This window comes from Pleurodeles waltl, chromosome 2_1, assembly GCF_031143425.1.
Source record: "Pleurodeles waltl isolate 20211129_DDA chromosome 2_1, aPleWal1.hap1.20221129, whole genome shotgun sequence".
Classification (NCBI taxonomy): domain Eukaryota; kingdom Metazoa; phylum Chordata; class Amphibia; order Caudata; family Salamandridae; genus Pleurodeles; species Pleurodeles waltl.
In genome coordinates, this window is record NC_090438.1 from 43,118,244 (window position 1) to 43,141,462 (window position 23,219).

Consider the following 23,219-nt stretch of genomic DNA (forward strand, 5'->3'; position numbering starts at 1 on the left):
CTTCCACGTTGGGAGGCCATCCCCAGCTGGGCCTCCGCTGTCTTCTTGCTCCAGCGGCGCAGGTCCTCCCATCTTTTACGGCAGTGGGTGCTCTGTCTGTGGTAGACCCCCAGGGTCCGGACGTCCTTGGCGATGGCACGCCAAATAGCCTTCTTCTGGTGGGCGCTGACCTAGAGGAATGGTACAGGGGGAAAGGACATTACTCACCCGGCCGGACCGTCATACTCATTGCCCACCAGTTCCCACCCATGCCATGACGCAGATACACTCAGCATCCGCACATGTAGGCCTCAGCCCACCCCCCCATGTTACTTCGCGCCATACCACTCAAAGCAGGCATTGCCCATTCAGCATGCTCACAGTGTGTACTCACCTGTTTGTCTGGAGGACCGTACAGTTGCGTGTACTGGGGGAGGGCCCCATCCACTAGTTTCTCCAACTCCTCCGAAGTGAAGGCAGGGGCCCTTTCCCCAGACACTGTAGCCATTGTCGCTTCCAGACACAGGTCACAGCAGCACTTGCAGTGTAGGTCCTCTCCTGTTGAAGGTCAGGTATCAAGTGAGTGAACAGACAGAAAATGGCGGTCACGTCCGCGGCGGTGCGTACCGTCACCGACGGCATACATTGTGATTGGCTCCTCCGACCCATAGGGCCCAATGTTGAATTGCGCCGCGGTCTTCGACGGCCCACCGCGACGGTGTACAACGCCAGCGCAGTTACCTCATATCCCCTTGTCCCACTTTACAGGTCAGGCAGCCGCCATTTCAGGGGACCACATAGCATAATTAATAACTGCGTCACACCTATCTAGGCCTGGAATACACACAGTTACAGGCACAATGCGGATTAATAAATTTTCAGCAAATTACATTTTATGATACCTCAGTATTGGCAGACTCTCTGCTTGCTGTTCTCCTCCATAGGGCACGTCTGCTGGGGCAGGTGATGAGATGGCGGCATCCTCCGGTATACAGACCCCTGGTGGACCTGTCGACAATGGAAGAGAGACACATCCTAGTCACCTGCAGACTTGATTGTGCAACAATCCAGGAACTGTGTGCCCAGTTGGAGCCAGACCTGATGTCAGCTATCCGCCATCCCACAGGGATACCCCCTCTAGTGCAGGTCCTGTCAGTACTCCATTTCCTGGCAAGTGGTTCCTTTCAAACAACAGTGGCCATTGCATCAGGGATGTCCCAGCCAATGTTCTCTAACGTGTTGTCCAGAGTGTTGTCTGCCCTGCTGAAACACATGCGCAGCTACATAATTTTCCCTCAGGTGGAGGACTTGCCCACAGTGAAAGGTGGCTTCTATGCCATGGGACATATCCCCAACATTATTAGTGCCGTTGATGGGACACATGTGGCCTTAGTACCCCCACGCAGGAGTGAACAGGTGTACAGAAACCGGAAGAGCTACCATTCGATGAATGTGCAGATGGTGTGTTTGGCAGACCAGTACATCTCCCATGTGAATGCCACGTTTCATGGCTCAGTGCATGATGCTTCCATTTTGAGGACTAACAGCATCCCTTATGTGATGGGGCAACTCCAGAGGCACCGTGTGTGGCTAATAGGTGAGGCCAAGGACCCAATACAGTGTGAATAGGTGTCTGGGTCTGGGGTTGTCCCTACGGGTTAGTGCGTGTCTAACAGTTGTCCCTCGATATTTGCAGGTGACTCTGGTTACCCCAACCTGTCATGGCTACTGACCCCAGTGAAGAATCCCAGGACAAGGGAAGAGCAACGCTACAATGAGGCACATGGGCGAACCAGGAGGGTGATCAAACGCACATTCGGCCTCCTGAAGGCCAGATTCTGGTGCCTCCATATGACAGATGGTTCCCTATACTACTCACCAAAGAAGGTGTGCCAGATCATCGTGGCCTGCTGTGTGCTGCACAACCTGGCTTTGCGACGGCAGGTGCCTTTTCTGCAGGAGGATGGGCCAGATGGTGGTCTTGTGGCAGCTATGGAGCCTGTGGACAGTGAAGAAGAGGAGGCAGAAGAAGAGGATCTCGGCAACTGAAACACCATAATCATGCAATACTTCCAGTAAGACACAGGTAAGAAGATGCCACTGCCTCCCACATCTCATACTATTGTTGGAGCTAGCATAAGTCTGTCATTTTCACTCAGTGTATGGACCCTGACTTGTCACTTTGCCTTTCCATTTCACAGATGTGGCTCCCAGTTTGTGCCCTCTGCTATGTTTCCTCCTGACCTACAGCTGTGTTACATTGGTATGTGCACAAGTAAATTGACATTGCTATATTCCATGGTTATTGCAATTACACATTTGTGAAAGCACAGACTGACTCCAGATTGTTTTGTGATTGAAGTGTGTTTATTTCTGTGCTAATAAGTGGAGGGGGTTGTAAAATGGTCTGGGGGGATAGCGGAGGAATGTCCATGGCAGAGTCCAGTCTATTTGTTTCACAGGTGCATTGTCCAAAGGGGCATAGGAAGTGGAGCAATGTCAGTTGAAGGATGGACAGGGTGACAAAGTGGGACAGAAGGGTGATATTCAGGGGGGGTCTCATTTCCTGGCGGGGGTCTTGGCAATGTTCTCTGTCTTGTTCCTGGATCTCAGGGACCGTTTGCGTGGTGGTTCTCCTTCTGCAGGGGGTGGGGTGCTGGTGTCGTGTCCACTAGCGCCGGCGGAGGTGGAGGCTGTTCATCGTCCAGGCTAGTGTCAGGGGCCCCTTGTTGTGCCACTGTGTCCCTCCTGGTGTTGACAGGGTCTGCCAGCACCCCTGCAGTGGTGACCAGGGTGTTGTTAATGGACTTCAAGTCCTCCCTGATCCCAAGGTAGTGTTCCTCCTGCAGCCGCTGGGTCTCCTAAAACTTGGCCAGTACCGTTGCCATCGTCTCCTGGGAATGATGGTAAGCTCCCATGATGTTGGAGAGGGCCTCGTGGAGAGTGGGTTCCCTGGGCCTGTCCTCCCCCTGTTGCACAGCAGTCCTCCCAGCTTCCCTGTTGTCCTGTGCCTCTGTCCCCTGAACCGTGTGCCCACTGCGACTGCCCCCAGGTCCCTGATCGTCCTGTGTTAATGGGGTTGCCTGGGTTCCCTGTAGTGGTGGACACACTGCTGATTGACGTGTACTGGGGACAGAGGGATGGGCCCGCTGGGTGGGTGCTGTGCTGGTGTTTCCTGAGGGGGGAGGCTCTGTGCTGGCTTGTGACTGTGTCAGGGTAACCAACTGTCCCGAGGTCCCTGATGGGCCGGGCTGGTCATCTTGACCCAGGCGTGCAGAGCTGCTGTCATCACTGTGGGTCTCTTCTGTGGGGGGACTGGATATGTCTGGCACCTCCTGTCCGGTGACGTTGGCTAGGGGTCCTGTAGGGGTGTAAAAGCATATTTATTGCATCTGTGTGTTCCATCGTGTGAAATGGGTGAGTGACCCTCTACTCCAGTGGTTGCATTCTTGTCTCGTCCTTATGTGATAGTTGGTTTGGGGTCTGTGTGGGTATCTGTAGTGGACATGCTTTGGTGATGGGTGTCCATGCATTGGTGTTACATGCAGAGCTTGTTTTTGTGATGTGTGGGTTGTGTTGGTGGGGGATCTGTGGGTTGTTGGGGTGATGGGTGTGAGGGTAAGGGTGGGGTATGTGATGACATGCAGGTAGGGTGGGGGATAAAGTAGTAAAGATTTGCCTTACCAGAGTCCAGTCCTCCTGCTACTCCTGCAAGGCCCTCAGGATGCAGAATTGCCAAGACTTGCTCCTCCCATGTTGTTAGTTGTGAGGGAGGAGGGGGGTGGGTCCACTGCCAGTCCTCTGTACTGCAATCTGGTGTCTGGAGACCATGGAACGCACCTTCCCCCGTAGGTCGTTCCACCTCTTCCTGATGTCATCCTGTGTTCTTGGATGCTGTCCCACTGCGTTGACCATGTCGACAATTCTCTGCCATAGCTCCATCTTCCTTGCAATGGAGGTCTGCTGCACTTATGATCCGAATAGCTGTGGCTCTACCCGGACGATTTCCCCCACCATGACCCTGAGCTCCTCCTCAGAGAACCTGGGGTGTCGTTGAGGTGCCATGATGTGGTGTGGGTGATGTGTGAGGTGGTGTCTGTTGTGATGTGTGAGGGGATGTGTTGGTGTGTGTTGTTTGAGGTGCGTGGTGTTGTGTGTCTGTGGATGCTGCCGTTATTTAAAGTAGTGTATCTCTCTGGCCTGCTTTAAATTTCTGCTTGTAAGGGTTTGTGGGTAATGTGGGTGTGTGTTTTATAGTGTTGTGGGTGTGTGGGTGTGGTGTGTGTATGTGTATCAGGTGTGTGTATTTCGAATTGTCCAATGTGGTTGGGTTTTGTAATTGTGTGTGTATTTTGAGCGCGGCGGTGTGTACCGCCAATGGTTTACTGCGGTTGAAAGTCCGGGGCATTGATTCATGGGTCGTAATAGTGTGGGCGTATTCTTGTTGGCGTGACGGTGTTGGTTTTGTTATCGCCAGTTTATCACTGACCTTTGGTGTGGCGGACTTGTGTGGGTGTCTGTATTGTGGCGGATTCCGAGCTGTGGGTTGTAATACCTGTAGCAGAATTCCGCTGCTGCAGCGGTATGTTAGCGGTAAGAAGGATTTACCGCCAGGGTTGTAATGAGGGCCTCAGTGTTATGAAAATAATGGCTCTGTATTACAGTAACATAGTGCCAAAATACTAGATAGGCAATACCCCAACGGGAGGTAAGTAAACACACTAAATATGTACACTAGTAATCAGAAATAGGCATTAATAGCAATAGAAAACAGTGCGATAGCAATAGACTATAGTGACCCTAAGGGGAGCCCAAACCATATACTAAAAAAATGGAATGCGAATGCAGGACCCCCACCCAGGTAAGTGGGACTGTACAGGGGAGCTGGAGGAACAAGGAACACCAAAAGGTAAGTACCACAGTGCCCCCACGAGACCAGGAAGAAAGGAGTAAGTTACTGGTTTTTCCCCAAACCACCAAAAGGACTCAAAAGGAGAATAAGGCCCCACCCAGACAAGACTGCAAGAAATCAGCGGTGGATCCTGAAGAAGGAAGACCTGAAAAAGAAGGGAACCAAGTCCAGAACTCGTGGAAGTGTCCAGTTGTGGCAGGAGCCACTTCCCACCCGTCTGTGGTTGCGGGAGTTGGTCGACGGTAGGACATAGATGGTCAGCAATTCAGCCCTGGAGTTGGTGAAGAGTTACTGGAGGATGCAGTCAGTGTCCCACACCAGGTGGAAGATTGCAGTCTCTCTTTGGCATGGAAAATCCACCAACAAGCCTGGGCAAAGGCAAAAGTCATGATAGACGAAAAGTGGGGCTGCCGGGAACTAGCAAGGTCCAGGAAGACTCAGTCCATGGGGGAAAGTCCCAGGGGACCCTCAGAGATGCAGAGCATCCACAGAAGTAAAGGCAGCCCCCACAGGAGACCCACTGGAAGAGGACCCAGGGGTCACAGAGGAGCCCACGTAGCACAACTGAAGAAGGGTCCCACACTGCAGGAGAAGTACGCAGAGGGCTGTGCGTCGCAGGGATGAGTGCCGGGGCTAGGGCTAAACAGAGCCTGAAGATCCCTTGGAGAAGATGCCAACAAGCCTTGGTAGCTGCAAGAGATGCGGTGCACAGGGGTACTGTCCTCCATGGGAAGGCAAGGGCTTACCTTCACCAAAGTTGGACAGCGGGCAGAGAGGACCAAATGGACCACTCCAGACCACCACCCGGGATGCAGGATCCATGCAGCTCAGGATGAGAGGAGATCCACGCAGCAGGTGGTTGTTGCAGTTGGTGCCTGAAGATGCAGGGGATTGACTCCACTCCAAGGGAGAATCCTTCTTTCTTGTTGTGCAGACTGAAGACTTGCTGCCCTCAGAGGATGCACAGCCAGGGAAATGTTGCAGAAGCTGGAAGGAGCCGTGGAAACAATGTTGCAAGCAGAGTCTTTGTCGTGGATGCAGGTTGTCGGTTCTTGTAGGGTCCAGTTGCAGTTCCAGTGGCCAGAAGTTGAACTAAACGATACAGAGGAATCCTGCTGGAGTCTTTCTTGTTGAATCTTAGGACCCACCCAAGAGAAAGGCCCTAAATAGCCCTGGATGCTCCTTGAGGCCTCTGAACACCTTGGATTCAGAATCAAGGAACCCTCTGGAGGAGCTCTGGACACCACCCCTTGGGAGGTGCTGGTCAGGGGAGTGGTCACTCCCCTTTCCTTTGTTCAGTTTCGCGCCAGAGCAGGGCTGGGGGGATCCCTGAACAGGTGTAGACTGGCTTATGCAAGGAGGGCACCATTTGTGCCCTTCAAAGCATTTCCAGAGGCCAGGAGAGGCTACTCCTCTCAGGCCCTTAACACCTATTTCCAAAGGGAGAGGGTGTAACACCCTCTCTCAGATGAAATCCTTTGTTCTGCCCAGGCCCCAGGGGGGCAGAAACCTGTCTGAGGGTTGGCAGCAGCGGTAGCTGCAGAGAAAACCCCAGAGAGTTAGTTTGGCATTACCCGGGCTCTATGCTGGAGCCCCGGGGATGCATGGAATTGTCACCCCAATACCAGAATGGTATTGGGGTGACAATTCCATGATCCTAGACATGTTACATGGCCATGTTCGGAGTTATCATTGTGACGCTACATATAGGTATTGACCTATATGTAGTGCACGCGTGTAATGGTGTCCCCGCACTCACAAAGTCCGGGGAAATTGCCCTGAACAATGTGGGGGCACCTTGGCTAGTGCCAGGGTGCCCTCACACTAAGTAACTTTGCACCTAACCTTCACCAAGTGAGGGTTAGACATATAGGTGGCTTATAAGTTACTTAAGTGCAGTGTAAAATGGCTGTGAAATAACGTAGACGTTATTTCACTCAGGCTGCAGTGGCAGTCCTGTGTAAGAATTGTCTGAGCTCCCTATGGGTGGCAAAATAAATGCTGCAGCCCATAGGGATCTCCTGGAACCCCAATACCCTGGGTACCTAGGTACCATATACTAGGGAATTATAAGGGTGTTCCAGTGTGCCAATTAGAATTGGTAAAATTAGTCACTAGCCTGCAGTGACAATTTTAAAAGCAGAGAGAGCATAAGCACTGAGGTTCTGTTTAGCAGAGCCTCAGTGATACAGTTAGGCACCACACAGGGAACACATACAGGGCACACTTTATGAGCACTGGGGTCCTGGCTAGCAGGATCCCAGTGACACAGGCAAAAACAAACATACATACAAGTAAAAATGGGGGTAACATGCCAGGCAAGATGGTACTTTCCTACACACCCCACCCCCCAAACGAGGGACAATAAGGCTAACCTTGCCCAGATGAGTATTCATTGTCTAAGTGGAAATATCTGGAGAGTCCATCTGCATTGGAGTGGGTACTCCCATGTCAATGTTCCACTGTATAGTCCATTCCCTGTAGGGATATGGACTACCTCAACAATTTAGGGTTTTCACCTTTCATTTGTTTTAGCCAAAGTAGAGGTTTGTGGTCTGTCTGAACAATAAAATGAGTACCAAACAGGTATGGTCTCAACTTTTTCAGTGCCCAGACCACAGCAAAGGCCTCCCTCTCTATGGCAGACTGTAGGAAAGTACCATCTTGCCTGGCATGTTACCCCCATTCTTCACTGTATATATGTTGTTTTAGTTGTATGTGTCACTGGGACCCTGGTAACCCAGGGCCCCAGTGCTCATAAGTGTGCCTGAATGTGTTACCTGTGTAGTGACTAACTGTCTCACTGAGGCTCTGCTAATCAGAACCTCAGTGGTTATGCTCTCTCATTGCTTTCTAAATTGTCACTGACAGGCTAGTGACCATTTTTACCAATTTACATTGGCTTACTGGAACACCCTTATAATTCCCTAGTATATGGTACTGAGGTACCCAGGGTATTGGGGTTCCAGGAGATCCCTATGGGCTGCAGCATTTCTTTTGCCACCCATAGGGAGCTCTGACAATTCTTACACAGGCCTGCCACTGCAGCCTGAGTGAAATAACGTCCACGTTATTTCACAGCCATTTTACACTGCACTTAAGTAACTTATAAGTCACCTATATGTCTAACCTTTACCTGGTAAAGGTTAGGTGCAAAGTTACTTAGTGTGAGGGCACCCTGGCACTAGCCAAGGTGCCCCCACATTGTTCAGAGCCAATTCCCTGAACTTTGTGAGTACGGGGACACCATTACACGTGTGCACTACATATAGGTCACTACCTATATGTAGCTTCACCATGGTAACTCCGAATATGGCCATGTAACATGTCTATGATCATGGAATTGCCCCCTCTATGCCATCCTGGCATTGTTGGTACAATTCCATGATCCCAGTGGTCTGTAGCACAGACCCTGGTACTGCCAGACTGCCCTTCCTGGGGTTTCACTGCAGCTGCTGCTGCTGCCAACCCCTCAGACAGGCAGCTGCCCTCCTGGGGTCCAGCCAGGCCTGGCCCAGGATGGCAGAACAAAGAACTTCCTCTGAGAGAGGGTGTGACACCCTCTCCCTTTGGAAAATGGTGTGAAGGCAGGGGAGGAGTAGCCTCCCCCAGCCTCTGGAAATGCTTTGTTGGGCACAGATGTGCCCAATTCTGCATAAGCCAGTCTACACCGGTTCAGGGACCCCTTAGCCCCTGCTCTGGCGCGAAACTGGACAAAGGAAAGGGGTGTGACCACTCCCCTGACCTGCACCTCCCCTGGGAGGTGTCCAGAGCTCCTCCAGTGTGCTCCAGACCTCTGCCATCTTGGAAACAGAGGTGCTGCTGGCACACTGGACTGCTCTGAGTGGCCAGTGCCACCAGGTGACGTCAGAGACTCCTGCTGATAGGCTCCTTCAGGTGTTAGTAGCCTTTCCTCTCTCCTAGGTAGCCAAACCCTCTTTTCTGGCTATTTAGGGTCTCTGTCTCTGTCTCTGGGGAAAGTTTAGATAACGAATGCATGAGCTCAGCCGAGTTCCTCTGCATCTCCCTCTTCACCTTCTGATAAGGAATCGACCGCTGACCGCGCTGGAAGCCTGCAAACCTGCAACATAGTAGCAAAGACGACTACTGCAACTCTGTAACGCTGATCCTGCCGCCTTCTCGACTGTTTTCCTGCTTGTGCATGCTGTGGGGGTAGTCTGCCTCCTCTCTGCACCAGAAGCTCCGAAGAAATCTCCCGTGGGTCGACGGAATCTTCCCCCTGCAACCGCAGGCACCAAAAAGCTGCATTACCGGTCCCTTGGGTCTCCTCTCAGCACGACGAGCGAGGTCCCTCGAATCCAGCGACGCTGTCCAAGTGACCCCCACAGTCCAGTGACTCTTCAGCCCAAGTTTGGTGGAGGTAAGTCCTTGCCTCACCTCGCTGGGCTGCATTGCTGGGAACCGCGACTTTGCAGCTACTCCGGCCCCTGTGCACTTCCGGCGGAAATCCTTCGTGCACAGCCAAGCCTGGGTCCACGGCACTCTAACCTGCATTGCACGACTTTCTAAGTTGGTCTCCGGCGACGTGGGACTCCTTTGTGCAACTTCGGCGAGCACCGTTTCACGCATCCTCATAGTGCCTGTTTCTGGCACTTCTCCGGGTGCTACCTGCTTCAGTGAGGGCTCCTTGTCTTGCTCGACGTCCCCTCTCTCTTCAGGTCCAATTTGCGACCTCCTGGTCCCTCCTGGGCCCCAGCAGCGTCCAAAAACGCCAAACGCACGATTTGCGTGTAGCAAGGCTTGTTGGCGTCCTTCCGGCGGGAAAACACTTCTGCACGACTCTCCAAGGCGAGAGGGATCCGCCCACCAAAGGGGAAGTCTCTAGCCCTTTTCGTTCCTGCAGAAACCTCAGCTTCTTCTGTCCAGTCGAAGCTTCTTTGCACCCGCAGCTGGCATTTCCTGGGCATCTGCCCATCTCCGACTTGCTTGTGACTTTTGGACTTGGTCCCCTTGTTCCACAGGTACCCTAGATTGGAAATCCACAGTTGTTGCATTGCTGGTTTGTGTCTTTCCTGCATTATTCCTCTAACACGACTACTTTGTCCTTAGGGGAACTTTAGTGCACTTTGCACTCACTTTTCAGGGTCTTGGGGAGGGTTATTTTTCTAACTCTCACTATTTTCTAATAGTCCCAGCGACCCTCTACAAGGTCATATAGGTTTGGGGTCCATTCGTGGTTCGCATTCCACTTTTGGAGTATATGGTTTGTGTTGCCCCTATCCCTATGTTTCCCCATTGCATCCTATTGTAACTATACATTGTTTGCACTGTTTTCTAAGACTATACTGCATATTTTTGCTATTGTGTATATATATCTTGTGTATATTTCCTATCCTCTCACTGAGGGTACACTCTAAGATACTTTGGCATATTGTCATAAAAATAAAGTACCTTTATTTTTAGTATAACTGTGTATTGTGTTTTCTTGTGATATTGTGCATATGACACTAAGTGGTACTGTAGTAGCTTCACACGTCTCCTAGTTCAGCCTAAGCTGCTCTGCTAAGCTACCATTATCTATCAGCCTAAGCTGCTAGACACCCTATACACTAATAAGGGATAACTGGGCCTGGTGCAAGGTGCAAGTACCCCTTGGTACTCACTACAAGCCAGTCCAGCCTCCTACTTTGGTTGTGCAGTGGTGGGATAAGTGCTTGAGACTACTTACCACTCTTGTCATTGTACTTTTCATAAGAGAAAAATATACAAAACAAGGTCAGTGTATATACACATAGCCAAAAAGTTTTGCATTTCCTCTTTTCACTCTTTTCTAAGTGCTGAAAAGTACTTCTAAACTTTCAAAAAGTTCTTAAAAGTTTAAAAAAAGTTTTTTCTGTCTTTCCAAAAAGTTCTGAAAACTTTTTTCTCTTTTCCTATCACTTTAACTCTCTCTAAAAATGTCTGGCACAGGCCAAAATGTTGAACTGGCCAAACTTGCATATGATCACCTTAGCTGGAAAGGAGCAAGGAGTCTCTGCATAGAGAGAGGTTTGAGTGTAGGGAAGAATCCTTCCTTAGAACTGTTAATTAATATGCTTAGAGTACAGGATAAGGCCATAAGTGCCCAATCTGGTGAAAAAGCAGCTAATGGTTCTCAATCTGATCCAGGGACTCCCCCAGGAAAAGGTTCAGGAAAGAAACTTCTCAGCCTGCCCATTACTAGACAGTCTAGCATAGTTGGTACAGAGGTTGAATCACATCATACTAATGGTGTGCTCTCACATTATACTGGTAGCCAAGCTGTTAGGGTGCCCTCTGTAAGGGACAGGTCTCCTTCTGTTCATTCCCATCATACCTCTGTATCTAGAAATGTCCCTCCCACCCACCCTGATGACAGATTGTTAGAAAGGGAGCTCAATAGATTGAGAGTGGAACAAACCAGACTGAAGCTCAAGAAGCAACAGCTGGATTTGGATAGACAGTCTTTAGAAGTAGAGAGGGAAAGACAGAAGTTGGGTTTAGAAACCCATGGTGGCAGCAGCAGTATTCCCCATAGTCATCCTGCAAAAGAGCATGATTCCAGGAATCTGCACAAGATAGTTCCCCCTTATAAGGAGGGGGATGACATTAACAAGTGGTTTGCTGCACTTGAGAGGGCCTGTGCTGTACAGGATGTCCCTCAAAAGCAGTGGGCTGCTATCCTATGGCTATCATTTACTGGAAAAGGTAGGGATAGGCTCCTTACTGTAAAAGAAAATGATGCTAATAATTTCCAAGTTCTTAAGAATGCACTCCTGGATGGTTATGGCTTAACCACTGAACAGTACAGGATAAAGTTCAGAGAGACCAAAAAGGAGTCTTCACAAGACTGGGTTGATTTCATTGACCAGGCAGTGAAGGCCTTGGAGGGGTGGTTACATGGCAGTAAAGTTACTGATTATGACAGCCTGTATAACTTAATCCTGAGAGAGCATATTCTTAATAATTGTGTGTCTGATTTGTTGCACCAGTACTTGGTGGACTCTGATCTGACCTCTCCCCAAGAATTGGGAAAGAAGGCAGACAAATGGGTCAGAAGAAGAGTGAACAGAAAAGTTCATACAGGGGGTGACAAAGATGGCAACAAAAAGAAGGATGGTAAGTAATCTGACAAGGGTGGGGACAAATCTAAAAATGAGTCTTCATCAGGCCCACAAAAACACTCTGGTGGGGGTGGTGGGTCCAAATCCTCCTTTAATCAGAACAAGGAAAAGAAACCATGGTGCTATTTATGTAAAATAAAAGGCCATTGGACAACAGATCCCAGTTGTCCAAAGAAAGGCACCACAGCTCCTACCACTACAACCCCTACTGCTACACCTAGTGTCCCTACTAATAGCAGTGGTGGTGGGAGCAAACCTACTAATAGCCAATCCAAGGGAGTAGCTGGGCTCACTTTTGGTAATTTAGTTGGGGTTGGTCTGATTAGGGAGACCACAGAGGCTACTTTAGTCTCTGAAGGGGCTATTGATTTAGCCACTTTGGTTGCTTGCCCCCATAACTTGGAGAAGTACAAGCAACTAACCCTAATAAATGGTGTTGAGGTCCAGGCCTACAGGGACACAGGTGCCAGTGTCACAATGGTGATTGAGAAACTGGTGCACCCTGAACAACACATACTTGGACACCAGTACCAAGTAACCGATGCTCACAACATAACACAAAGCCACCCCATGGCTGTTGTAAATCTCAACTGGGGGGGGGTAATGTAGGAGGCTGGACTGGCTTGTAGTGAGTACCAAGGGGTACTTGCACCTTGCACCAGGCCCAGTTATCCCTTATTAGTGTATAGGGTGTCTAGCAGCTTAGGCTGATAGATAATGGTAGCTTAGCAGAGCAGCTTAGGCTGAACTAGGAGACGTGTGAAGCTACTACAGTACCACTTAGTGTCATATGCACAATATCATAAGAAAACACAATACACAGTTATACTAAAAATAAAGGTACTTTATTTTTATGACAATATGCCAAAGTATCTTAGAGTGTACCCTCAGTGAGAGGATAGGAAATATACACAAGATATATATACACAATAGCAAAAATATGCAGTATAGTCTTAGAAAACAGTGCAAACAATGTACAGTTACAATAGGATGCAATGGGGAAACATAGGGATAGGGGCAACACAAACCATATACTCCAAAAGTGGAATGTGAACCACGAATGGACCCCAAACCTATGTGACCTTGTAGAGGGTCGCTGGGACTATCAGAAAATAGTGAGAGTTAGAAAAATAACCCTCCCCAAGACCCTGAAAAGTGAGTGCAAAGTGCACTAAAGTTCCCCTAAGGACAAAATAGTCGTGTTAGAGGGAAAATGCAAGGAAAACACAAATCAGCAATGCAACAACGATGGATTCCTGACTGAGGGTACCTGTGGAACAAGGGGACCAAGTCCAAAAGTCACAAGCAGCTCGGAGATGGGCAGATGCCCAAGAAATGCCAGCGGTTGGTGCAAAGAAGCTCTTACTAGGCTGAAGAACTGTGAATACTGCAGGAACGACAAGGGCTAGAGACTTCCCCTTTGGAGGATGGATCCCCCACGCCTTGGAGAGTCGTGCAGAAGTGTTTTCCCGCCGGATGGACGCCAACAAGCCTTGCTACACGCAAATCGTGCGTTTGGCGTTTTTGGACGCTGCTGGGGCCCAGGAGGGACCAGAAGGTCGCAAATTGGACCTGCAGAGAGAGGGGACGTCGAGCAAGACAAAGAGCCCTCACTGAAGCAGGTAGCACCCGGAGAAGTGCCAGAAACAGGCACTACGAGGATGCGTGAAACGGTGCTCGCCGAAGTTGCACAAAGGAGTCCCACGTCGCCGGAGACCAACTTAGAAAGTCGTGCAATGCAGGTTAGAGTGCCGTGGACCCAGGCTTGGCTGTGCACGAAGGATTTCCGCCGGAAGTGCACAGGGGCCGGAGTAACTTGCAAAGTCGCGGTTCCCAGCAATGCAGCCCAGCGAGGTGAGGCAAGGACTTACCTCCACCAAACTTGGGCTGAAGAGTCACTGGACTGTGGGGGTCACTTGGACGGTGTCGCTGGATTCGAGGGACCTCGCTCGTCGTGCTGAGAGGAGACCCAAGGGACCGGAGATGCAGCTTTTTGGTGCCTGCGGTTGCAGGGGGAAGATTCCGTCGACCCACGGGAGATTTCTTCGGAGCTTCTGGTGCAGAGAGGAGGCAGACTACCCCCACAGCATGCACAAGCAGGAAAACAGTCGAGAAGGCGGCAGGATCAGCGTTACAGAGTTGCAGTAGTCGTCTTTGCTACTATGTTGCAGGTTTGCAGGCTTCCAGCGCGGTCAGCGGTCGATTCCTTATCAGAAGGTGAAGAGGGAGATGCAGAGGAACTCGGCTGAGCTCATGCATTCGTTATCTGAAGTTTCCCCAGAGACAGAGACCCTAAATAGCCAGAAAAGAGGGTTTGGCTACCTAGGAGAGAGGAAAGGCTACTAACACCTGAAGGAGCCTATCACAAGGAGTCTCTGACGTCACCTGGTGGCACTGGCCACTCAGAGCAGTCCAGTGTGCCAGCAGCACCTCTGTTTCCAAGATGGCAGAGGTCTGGAGCACACTGGAGGAGCTCTGGACACCTCCCAGGGGAGGTGCAGGTCAGGGGAGTGGTCACTCCCCTTTCCTTTGTCCAGTTTCGCGCCAGAGCAGGGGCTAAGGGGTCCCTGAACCGGTGTAGACTGGCTTATGCAGAATTGGGCACATCTGTGCCCAACAAAGCATTTCCAGAGGCTGGGGGAGGCTACTCCTCCCCTGCCTTCACACCATTTTCCAAAGGGAGAGGGTGTCACACCCTCTCTCAGAGGAAGTTCTTTGTTCTGCCATCCTGGGCCAGGCCTGGCTGGACCCCAGGAGGGCAGCTGCCTGTCTGAGGGGTTGGCAGCAGCAGCAGCTGCAGAGAAACCCCAGGAAGGGCAGTCTGGCAGTACCAGGGTCTGTGCTACAGACCACTGGGATCATGGAATTGTACCAACAATGCCAGGATGGCATACAGGAGGCAATTCCATGATCATAGACATGTTACATGGCCATATTCGGAGTTACCATGGTGAAGCTACATATAGGTAGTGACCTATATGTAGTGCACGCGTGTAATGGTGTCCCCGCACTCACAAAGTTCAGTGAATTGGCTCTGAACAATGTGGGGGCACCTTGGCTAGTGCCAGGGTGCCCACACACTAAGTAACTTTGCACCTAACCTTTACCAGGTAAAGGTTAGACATATAGGTGACTTATAAGTTACTTAAGTGCAGTGTAAAATGGCTGTGAAATAACGTGGACGTTATTTCACTCAGGCTGCAGTGGCAGGCCTGTGTAAGAATTGTCAGAGCTCCCTATGGGTGGCAAAAGAAATGCTGCAGCCCATAGGGATCTCCTGGAACCCCAATACCCTGGGTACCTCAGTACCATATACTAGGGAATTATAAGGGTGTTCCAGTAAGCCAATGTAAATTGGTAAAATTGGTCACTAGCCTGTTAGTGACAATTTGAAAGTAATGAGAGAGCATAACCACTGAGGTTCTGGTTAGCAGAGCCTCAGTGAGACAGTTAGGCACCACACAGGGAACATATACATGCACGCCTATGAGCACTGGGGCCCTGTGTGACAGGGTCCCAGTGACACATACATATAGGCCACAAACCTATGAGCACTGGGGTCCTGACAAGCAGGATCCCAGTGACACATAACAAACATACTGAAAACATAGTGTTTTCACTATGAGCACTGAGGCCTGGCTATCAGGATCCCAGTGAGACAGTGAAAACAGTGACAAACACCCTGACATACACTCACAAACAGGCCAAAAGTGGGGGTAACAAGGCTAGAAAGAGGCTACCTTCTCACACAACCCCCCCCCAAACGAAGGACAATAAGGCTAACCTTGGCCAGTTGAGACTTTATTGTCTAAGTGGTGATAAGTAGAGAGTAGCTCTGCAATAGACTGGTTACTCCCTTTATCATCCACTATATGGTTACTTCCCTGTGGGGATGTAAACCACCCTGTTTGAAGTTTTTTAGCTAACCAACAATGTGAAGATGTATTTTCAGAGTTTCTATCAGTAAGTTTTAGTTTAGAGCAGTGGGAATTATCCACTGAACCTATTTGTAATGATGGAAATGCCAGACAGGGATGCTGTCTCAGTAAAGCCATAGCTGGGCAAAAACTTTGTCCATTTGGCTGGAAGAGGGAACAGGGATGCTGTTTCTCTTGAGTTGGAGCAGGGCAGGGATGCTGTCCTATGAGCTCCACACTAGGGCAGGGATGCTGTCCTAAGTGTTGTGAGGCAGTACAGGGTTTCTGCACTAAAGTTTCTCTGGGAGGGTTGGAGGGATGCTCCATGTTAACTAAAATGGTGCTCTTTTTGTCACCAATGTTAGTTATCCCACAGAGAGGTACTTCTACCTCAGGGAGTCCAGCTATGCCAGCTGATGATTCCCTTGGAACAGGTGCCACCCCAGGAGAGGTTTCTCCCACCACAGGAATGGTATCCTGAATGGTAGGGTGGTTAGGGGATACTGTGATACCCTTTTTACCTGTTGATGGAGAGGGATCCTGAGTTTTCAGGCCTTCTCTCCTTTGCTTTTTCATTTCAGTAGAAATGAGAGGGAACAATTCCTCAGGGATGCCCAGCATGGCTGCATGGGCATAAAACTCTACATCAGCCCAACCTGAGGCCTCTAGGTCATTACCTAAGAGACAGTCTACAGGTAAGCTAGGTGATACCACCACCTGCTTAGGGCCAGTAACTCCACCCCAACTAAACTGAATTATAGCTAAGGGAAGAAACTTAGTGGAGTTATGGACATCAATAATCTTATACTGTTGTCCAATGATGTGTTGTTCAGGAGGCACTAGGTTTTCAGTCACCAAAGTGAAACTGGCACCTGTGTCCCTGTAGGCCAAGGCCTCAACACCATTTATTGCAACTGTCTGCCTGTACTTATCCATTGTAAGGGGACAAGCAGCCAGTGTGGCAAGGCCAGTGCCACTAGGTGTGACAGAAACTGTCTTGGGACTGATTACATCAGTTTCCACTATGGACCCATAAGTGAACCCAACTACACCCTTTGCTTGACTGTTGCCAGCAGTCCCACCACTAGTACCACTACTGCTAGGGGCACTAGAGCTTGATGTATTAGTGGTGGTAGGCTCAGGGGGTTTACCTGGACAGGACTTATCCCCTGGCCTATGGCCTCTATTTTTACACACAAAGCACCAAGGCTTTTTAATGTGTGCAGGTTGGGAAGAAGAGGAAGAATTTGTTTTATCCCCACCCTCTGAAGAGTGTTTAAGATTTGAAGTGGGATCTTTGGTTTTACCCTTATCCCCATGCTTATCTTGAGATTTTTCACCATCTTTCTTCTTATTGCCATCTTTGTCACCCCCTGTATGAACTTTTCTGTTCACCCTTGTTCTGACCCATTTGTCTGCCTTCTTTCCCAATTCTTGGGGAGAGGTCAGATCAGAGTCTACCAGGTACTGGTGCAACAAATCAGACACACAATTATTAAGTATATGCTCTCTCAGGATTGTGTTATACAGGCTTTCATAATCAGTAACTTTACTGCCATGTAACCACCCCTCCAAGGCCTTCACTGAATGGTCAATGAAATCAACCCAGTCTTGTGAAGACTCCTTTTTGGTCTCTCTGAACTTTATCCTGTACTGTTCAGTGGTTAAGCCATAACCATCCAGGAGTGCATTCTTAAGAACTGTAAAATTATTGGCATCATTTTCTTTCACTGTAAGGAGCCTATCCCTACCTTTTCCACTAAATGATAGCCATAGGATAGCAGCCCACTGCTTTTGAGGGACATCCTGTACAGCACAGGCCCTCTCAAGTGCAGCAAACCACTTGTTAATGTCATCCCCCTCCTTATAAGGGGGAACTATCTTGTGCAGATTCCTGGAATCATGCTCTTTTGCAGGATGACTATGGGGAATACTGCTGCTGCCACCATGGGTATCTAAACCCAACTTCTGTCTTTCCCTCTCTATTTCTAAAGACTGTCTATCCAAATCCAGCTGTTGCTTCTTGAGCTTCAGTCTGGTTTGTTCCACTCTCAATCTATTGAGCTCCCTTTCTAACAATCTGTCATCAGGGTGGGTGGGAGGGACATTTCTAGATACAGAGGTATGATGGGAATGAACAGAAGGAGACCTGTCCCTTACCAAGGGCACCCTAACAGCTTGGCTACCAGCATAATGTGAGAGCACATCATCAGTATGATGTGATTCAACCTCTGTACCAACTATGCTAGACTGTCTAGTAATGGGCAGGCTGAGAAGTTTCTTTCCTGAACCTTTTCCTGGGGGAGTCCCTGGATCAGATTGAGAACCATTAGCTACTTTTTCTACAGATTGGGCACTTATGGCCTTATCCTGTACTCTAAGCATATTAATTAACAGTTCTAAGGAAGGATTCTTCCCTACACTCAAACCTCTCTCTATGCAGAGACTCCTTGCTCCTTTCCAGCTAAGGTGATCATATGCAAGTTTGGACAGTTCAACATTTTTTCCTGTGCCAGACATTTTTAGAGAGAGTTAAAGTGATAGACAAAGAGAAAAAAGTTTTCAGAACTTTTTTGGAAAGACAGAAAAAAACTTTTTAAACTTTTAAGAACTTTTTGAAAGTTTAGAAGTACTTTTCATCACTTAGAAAAGAGTGAAAAGAGGAAATGCAAAACTTTTTGGCTATGTGTATATACACTGACCTTGTTTTGTATATTTTCTCTTATGAAAAGTACAATGACAAGAGTGGTAAGTAGTCTCAAAGCACTTATCCCACCGCTGCACAACCAATGTAGGAGGCTGGACTGGCTTGTAGTGAGTACCAAGGGGTACTTGCACCTTGCACCAGGCCCAGTTATCCCTTATTAGTGTATAGGGTGTCTAGCAGCTTAGGCTGATAGATAATGGTAGCTTAGCAGAGCAGCTTAGGCTGAACTAGGAGACGTGTGAAGCTACTACAGTACCACTTAGTGTCATATGCACAATATCATAAGAAAACACAATACACAGTTATACTAAAAATAAAGGTACTTTATTTTTATGACAATATGCCAAAGTATCTTAGAGTGTACCCTCAGTGAGAGGATAGGAAATATACACAAGATATATATACACAATAGCAAAAATATGCAGTATAGTCTTAGAAAACAGTGCAAACAATGTACAGTTACAATAGGATGCAATGGGGAAACATAGGGATAGGGGCAACACAAACCATATACTCCAAAAGTGGAATGTGAACCACGAATGGACCCCAAACCTATGTGACCTTGTAGAGGGTCGCTGGGACTATCAGAAAATAGTGAGAGTTAGAAAAATAACCCTCCCCAAGACCCTGAAAAGTGAGTGCAAAGTGCACTAAAGTTCCCCTAAGGACAAAATAGTCGTGTTAGAGGGAAAATGCAAGGAAAACACAAATCAGCAATGCAACAACGATGGATTCCTGACTGAGGGTACCTGTGGAACAAGGGGACCAAGTCCAAAAGTCACAAGCAGCTCGGAGATGGGCAGATGCCCAAGAAATGCCAGCGGTTGGTGCAAAGAAGCTCTTACTAGGCTGAAGAACTGTGAATACTGCAGGAACGACAAGGGCTAGAGACTTCCCCTTTGGAGGATGGATCCCCCACGCCTTGGAGAGTCGTGCAGAAGTGTTTTCCCGCCGGATGGACGCCAACAAGCCTTGCTACACGCAAATCGTGCGTTTGGCGTTTTTGGACGCTGCTGGGGCCCAGGAGGGACCAGAAGGTCGCAAATTGGACCTGCAGAGAGAGGGGACGTCGAGCAAGACAAAGAGCCCTCACTGAAGCAGGTAGCACCCGGAGAAGTGCCAGAAACAGGCACTACGAGGATGCGTGAAACGGTGCTCGCCGAAGTTGCACAAAGGAGTCCCACGTCGCCGGAGACCAACTTAGAAAGTCGTGCAATGCAGGTTAGAGTGCCGTGGACCCAGGCTTGGCTGTGCACGAAGGATTTCCGCCGGAAGTGCACAGGGGCCGGAGTAACTTGCAAAGTCGCGGTTCCCAGCAATGCAGCCCAGCGAGGTGAGGCAAGGACTTACCTCCACCAAACTTGGGCTGAAGAGTCACTGGACTGTGGGGGTCACTTGGACGGTGTCGCTGGATTCGAGGGACCTCGCTCGTCGTGCTGAGAGGAGACCCAAGGGACCGGAGATGCAGCTTTTTGGTGCCTGCGGTTGCAGGGGGAAGATTCCGTCGACCCACGGGAGATTTCTTCGGAGCTTCTGGTGCAGAGAGGAGGCAGACTACCCCCACAGCATGCACAAGCAGGAAAACAGTCGAGAAGGCGGCAGGATCAGCGTTACAGAGTTGCAGTAGTCGTCTTTGCTACTATGTTGCAGGTTTGCAGGCTTCCAGCGCGGTCAGCGGTCGATTCCTTATCAGAAGGTGAAGAGGGAGATGCAGAGGAACTCGGCTGAGCTCATGCATTCGTTATCTGAAGTTTCCCCAGAGACAGAGACCCTAAATAGCCAGAAAAGAGGGTTTGGCTACCTAGGAGAGAGGAAAGGCTACTAACACCTGAAGGAGCCTATCACAAGGAGTCTCTGACGTCACCTGGTGGCACTGGCCACTCAGAGCAGTCCAGTGTGCCAGCAGCACCTCTGTTTCCAAGATGGCAGAGGTCTGGAGCACACTGGAGGAGCTCTGGACACCTCCCAGGGGAGGTGCAGGTCAGGGGAGTGGTCACTCCCCTTTCCTTTGTCCAGTTTCGCGCCAGAGCAGGGGCTAAGGGGTCCCTGAACCGGTGTAGACTGGCTTATGCAGAATTGGGCACATCTGTGCCCAACAAAGCATTTCCAGAGGCTGGGGGAGGCTACTCCTCCCCTGCCTTCACACCATTTTCCAAAGGGAGAGGGTGTCACACCCTCTCTCAGAGGAAGTTCTTTGTTCTGCCATCCTGGGCCAGGCCTGGCTGGACCCCAGGAGGGCAGCTGCCTGTCTGAGGGGTTGGCAGCAGCAGCAGCTGCAGAGAAACCACAGGAAGGGCAGTCTGGCAGTACCAGGGTCTGTGCTACAGACCACTGGGATCATGGAATTGTACCAACAATGCCAGGATGGCATACAGGAGGCAATTCCATGATCATAGACATGTTACATGGCCATATTCGGAGTTACCATGGTGAAGCTACATATAGGTAGTGACCTATATGTAGTGCACGCGTGTAATGGTGTCCCCGCACTCACAAAGTTCAGTGAATTGGCTCTGAACAATGTGGGGGCACCTTGGCTAGTGCCAGGGTGCCCACACACTAAGTAACTTTGCACCTAACCTTTACCAGGTAAAGGTTAGACATATAGGTGACTTATAAGTTACTTAAGTGCAGTGTAAAATGGCTGTGAAATAACGTGGACGTTATTTCACTCAGGCTGCAGTGGCAGGCCTGTGTAAGAATTGTCAGAGCTCCCTATGGGTGGCAAAAGAAATGCTGCAGCCCATAGGGATCTCCTGGAACCCCAATACCCTGGGTACCTCAGTACCATATACTAGGGAATTATAAGGGTGTTCCAGTAAGCCAATGTAAATTGGTAAAATTGGTCACTAGCCTGTTAGTGACAATTTGAAAGTAATGAGAGAGCATAACCACTGAGGTTCTGGTTAGCAGAGCCTCAGTGAGACAGTTAGGCACCACACAGGGAACATATACATGCACGCCTATGAGCACTGGGGCCCTGTGTGACAGGGTCCCAGTGACACATACATATAGGCCACAAACCTATGAGCACTGGGGTCCTGACAAGCAGGATCCCAGTGACACATAACAAACATACTGAAAACATAGTGTTTTCACTATGAGCACTGAGGCCTGGCTATCAGGATCCCAGTGAGACAGTGAAAACAGTGACAAACACCCTGACATACACTCACAAACAGGCCAAAAGTGGGGGTAACAAGGCTAGAAAGAGGCTACCTTCTCACAGGTAACTGGTCCAAAGAAAGTTGTGGTAGCTTCAGATTTACCTGTAGACTGTCTATTAGGGAATGATTTGGAGACATCAGCTTGGTCAGATGTGGAGTTGGAGGCCTATGCAGCAATGCTGGGCATCCCAGGGCATATTTTTGCTTTGACAAGGGCTCAGGCCAAAAAGCAAAAAGGACAGGGAAGCTTGGATCCTGGAACAATGGACCAAGTGCTCCCTAAAGCTAGGGCTAGTAGAAGCAAACCACTTCCTACTATCCCTCCCTCTACAGTGGATTCTACTTCTGAGGAAGAAGAATTCCCTCCCTGTGCAGAGCCTACACCAGAAGAGCTGGAAGCAGACACTGCTGAGCTTTTGGGTGAAGGGGGGCCTGCCAGAGAGGAGCTGAGTGTGGCACAGCAAACCTGTCCCACATTAGAGGGTCTCAGACAGCAAGCTGTCAAACAGGCTAATGGGGATGTCAGTGACTCTCACAGAGTTTACTGGGAGGACAACCTCTTGTACACTGAGCATAGGGATCCTAAACCTGGAGCTGCCAGGAGATTAGTGATTCCTCAGGAGTACAGAAAGTTCCTCCTAACACTGGCACATGACATTCCCTTAGCTGGGCACCTGGGTCAAATGAAAACTTGGGACAGATTGGTACCATTGTTTCATTGGCCTAGGATGTCTGAGGACACAAAGGAATTTTGTAAGTCCTGTGAAACCTGTCAAGCCAGTGGCAAGACAGGTGGCACTCCAAAGGCACCCCTTATCCCACTGCCTGTGGTTGGGGTTCCGTTTGAAAGGGTAGGGGTTGACATAGTTGGCCCCCTTGACCCTCCTACTGCTTCAGGCAATAGGTTTATCTTAGTGGTAGTGGACCATGCCACAAGATATCCTGAAGCTATTCCTTTAAGGACCACTACAGCTCCTGCAGTGGCAAAGGCCCTCCTGGGAATATTTTCCAGGGTGGGCTTCCCAAAGGAAGTAGTATCAGACAGAGGAAGCAATTTCATGTCTGCATACTTAAAGGCCATGTGGAAGGAGTGTGGTGTAACTTACAAGTTCACAACACCCTATCATCCACAAACAAATGGACTGGTGGAGAGATTTAATAAAACTCTCAAAGGCATGATTATGGGACTCCCTGAAAAACTCTGCAGGAGATGGGATATCCTTCTACCATGCCTCCTTTTTGCCTACAGGGAGGTACCCCAGAAAGGAGTGGGCTTCAGCCCCTTTGAACTTCTTTTTGGACACCCTGTTAGGGGTCCACTCACACTTGTAAAGGAGGGTTGGGAACAACCTTTAAAAGCTCCTAAGCAGGATATTGTGGATTATGTACTTGGCCTCAGATCAAGGATGGCTGAGTACATGAAAAAGGCCAGTA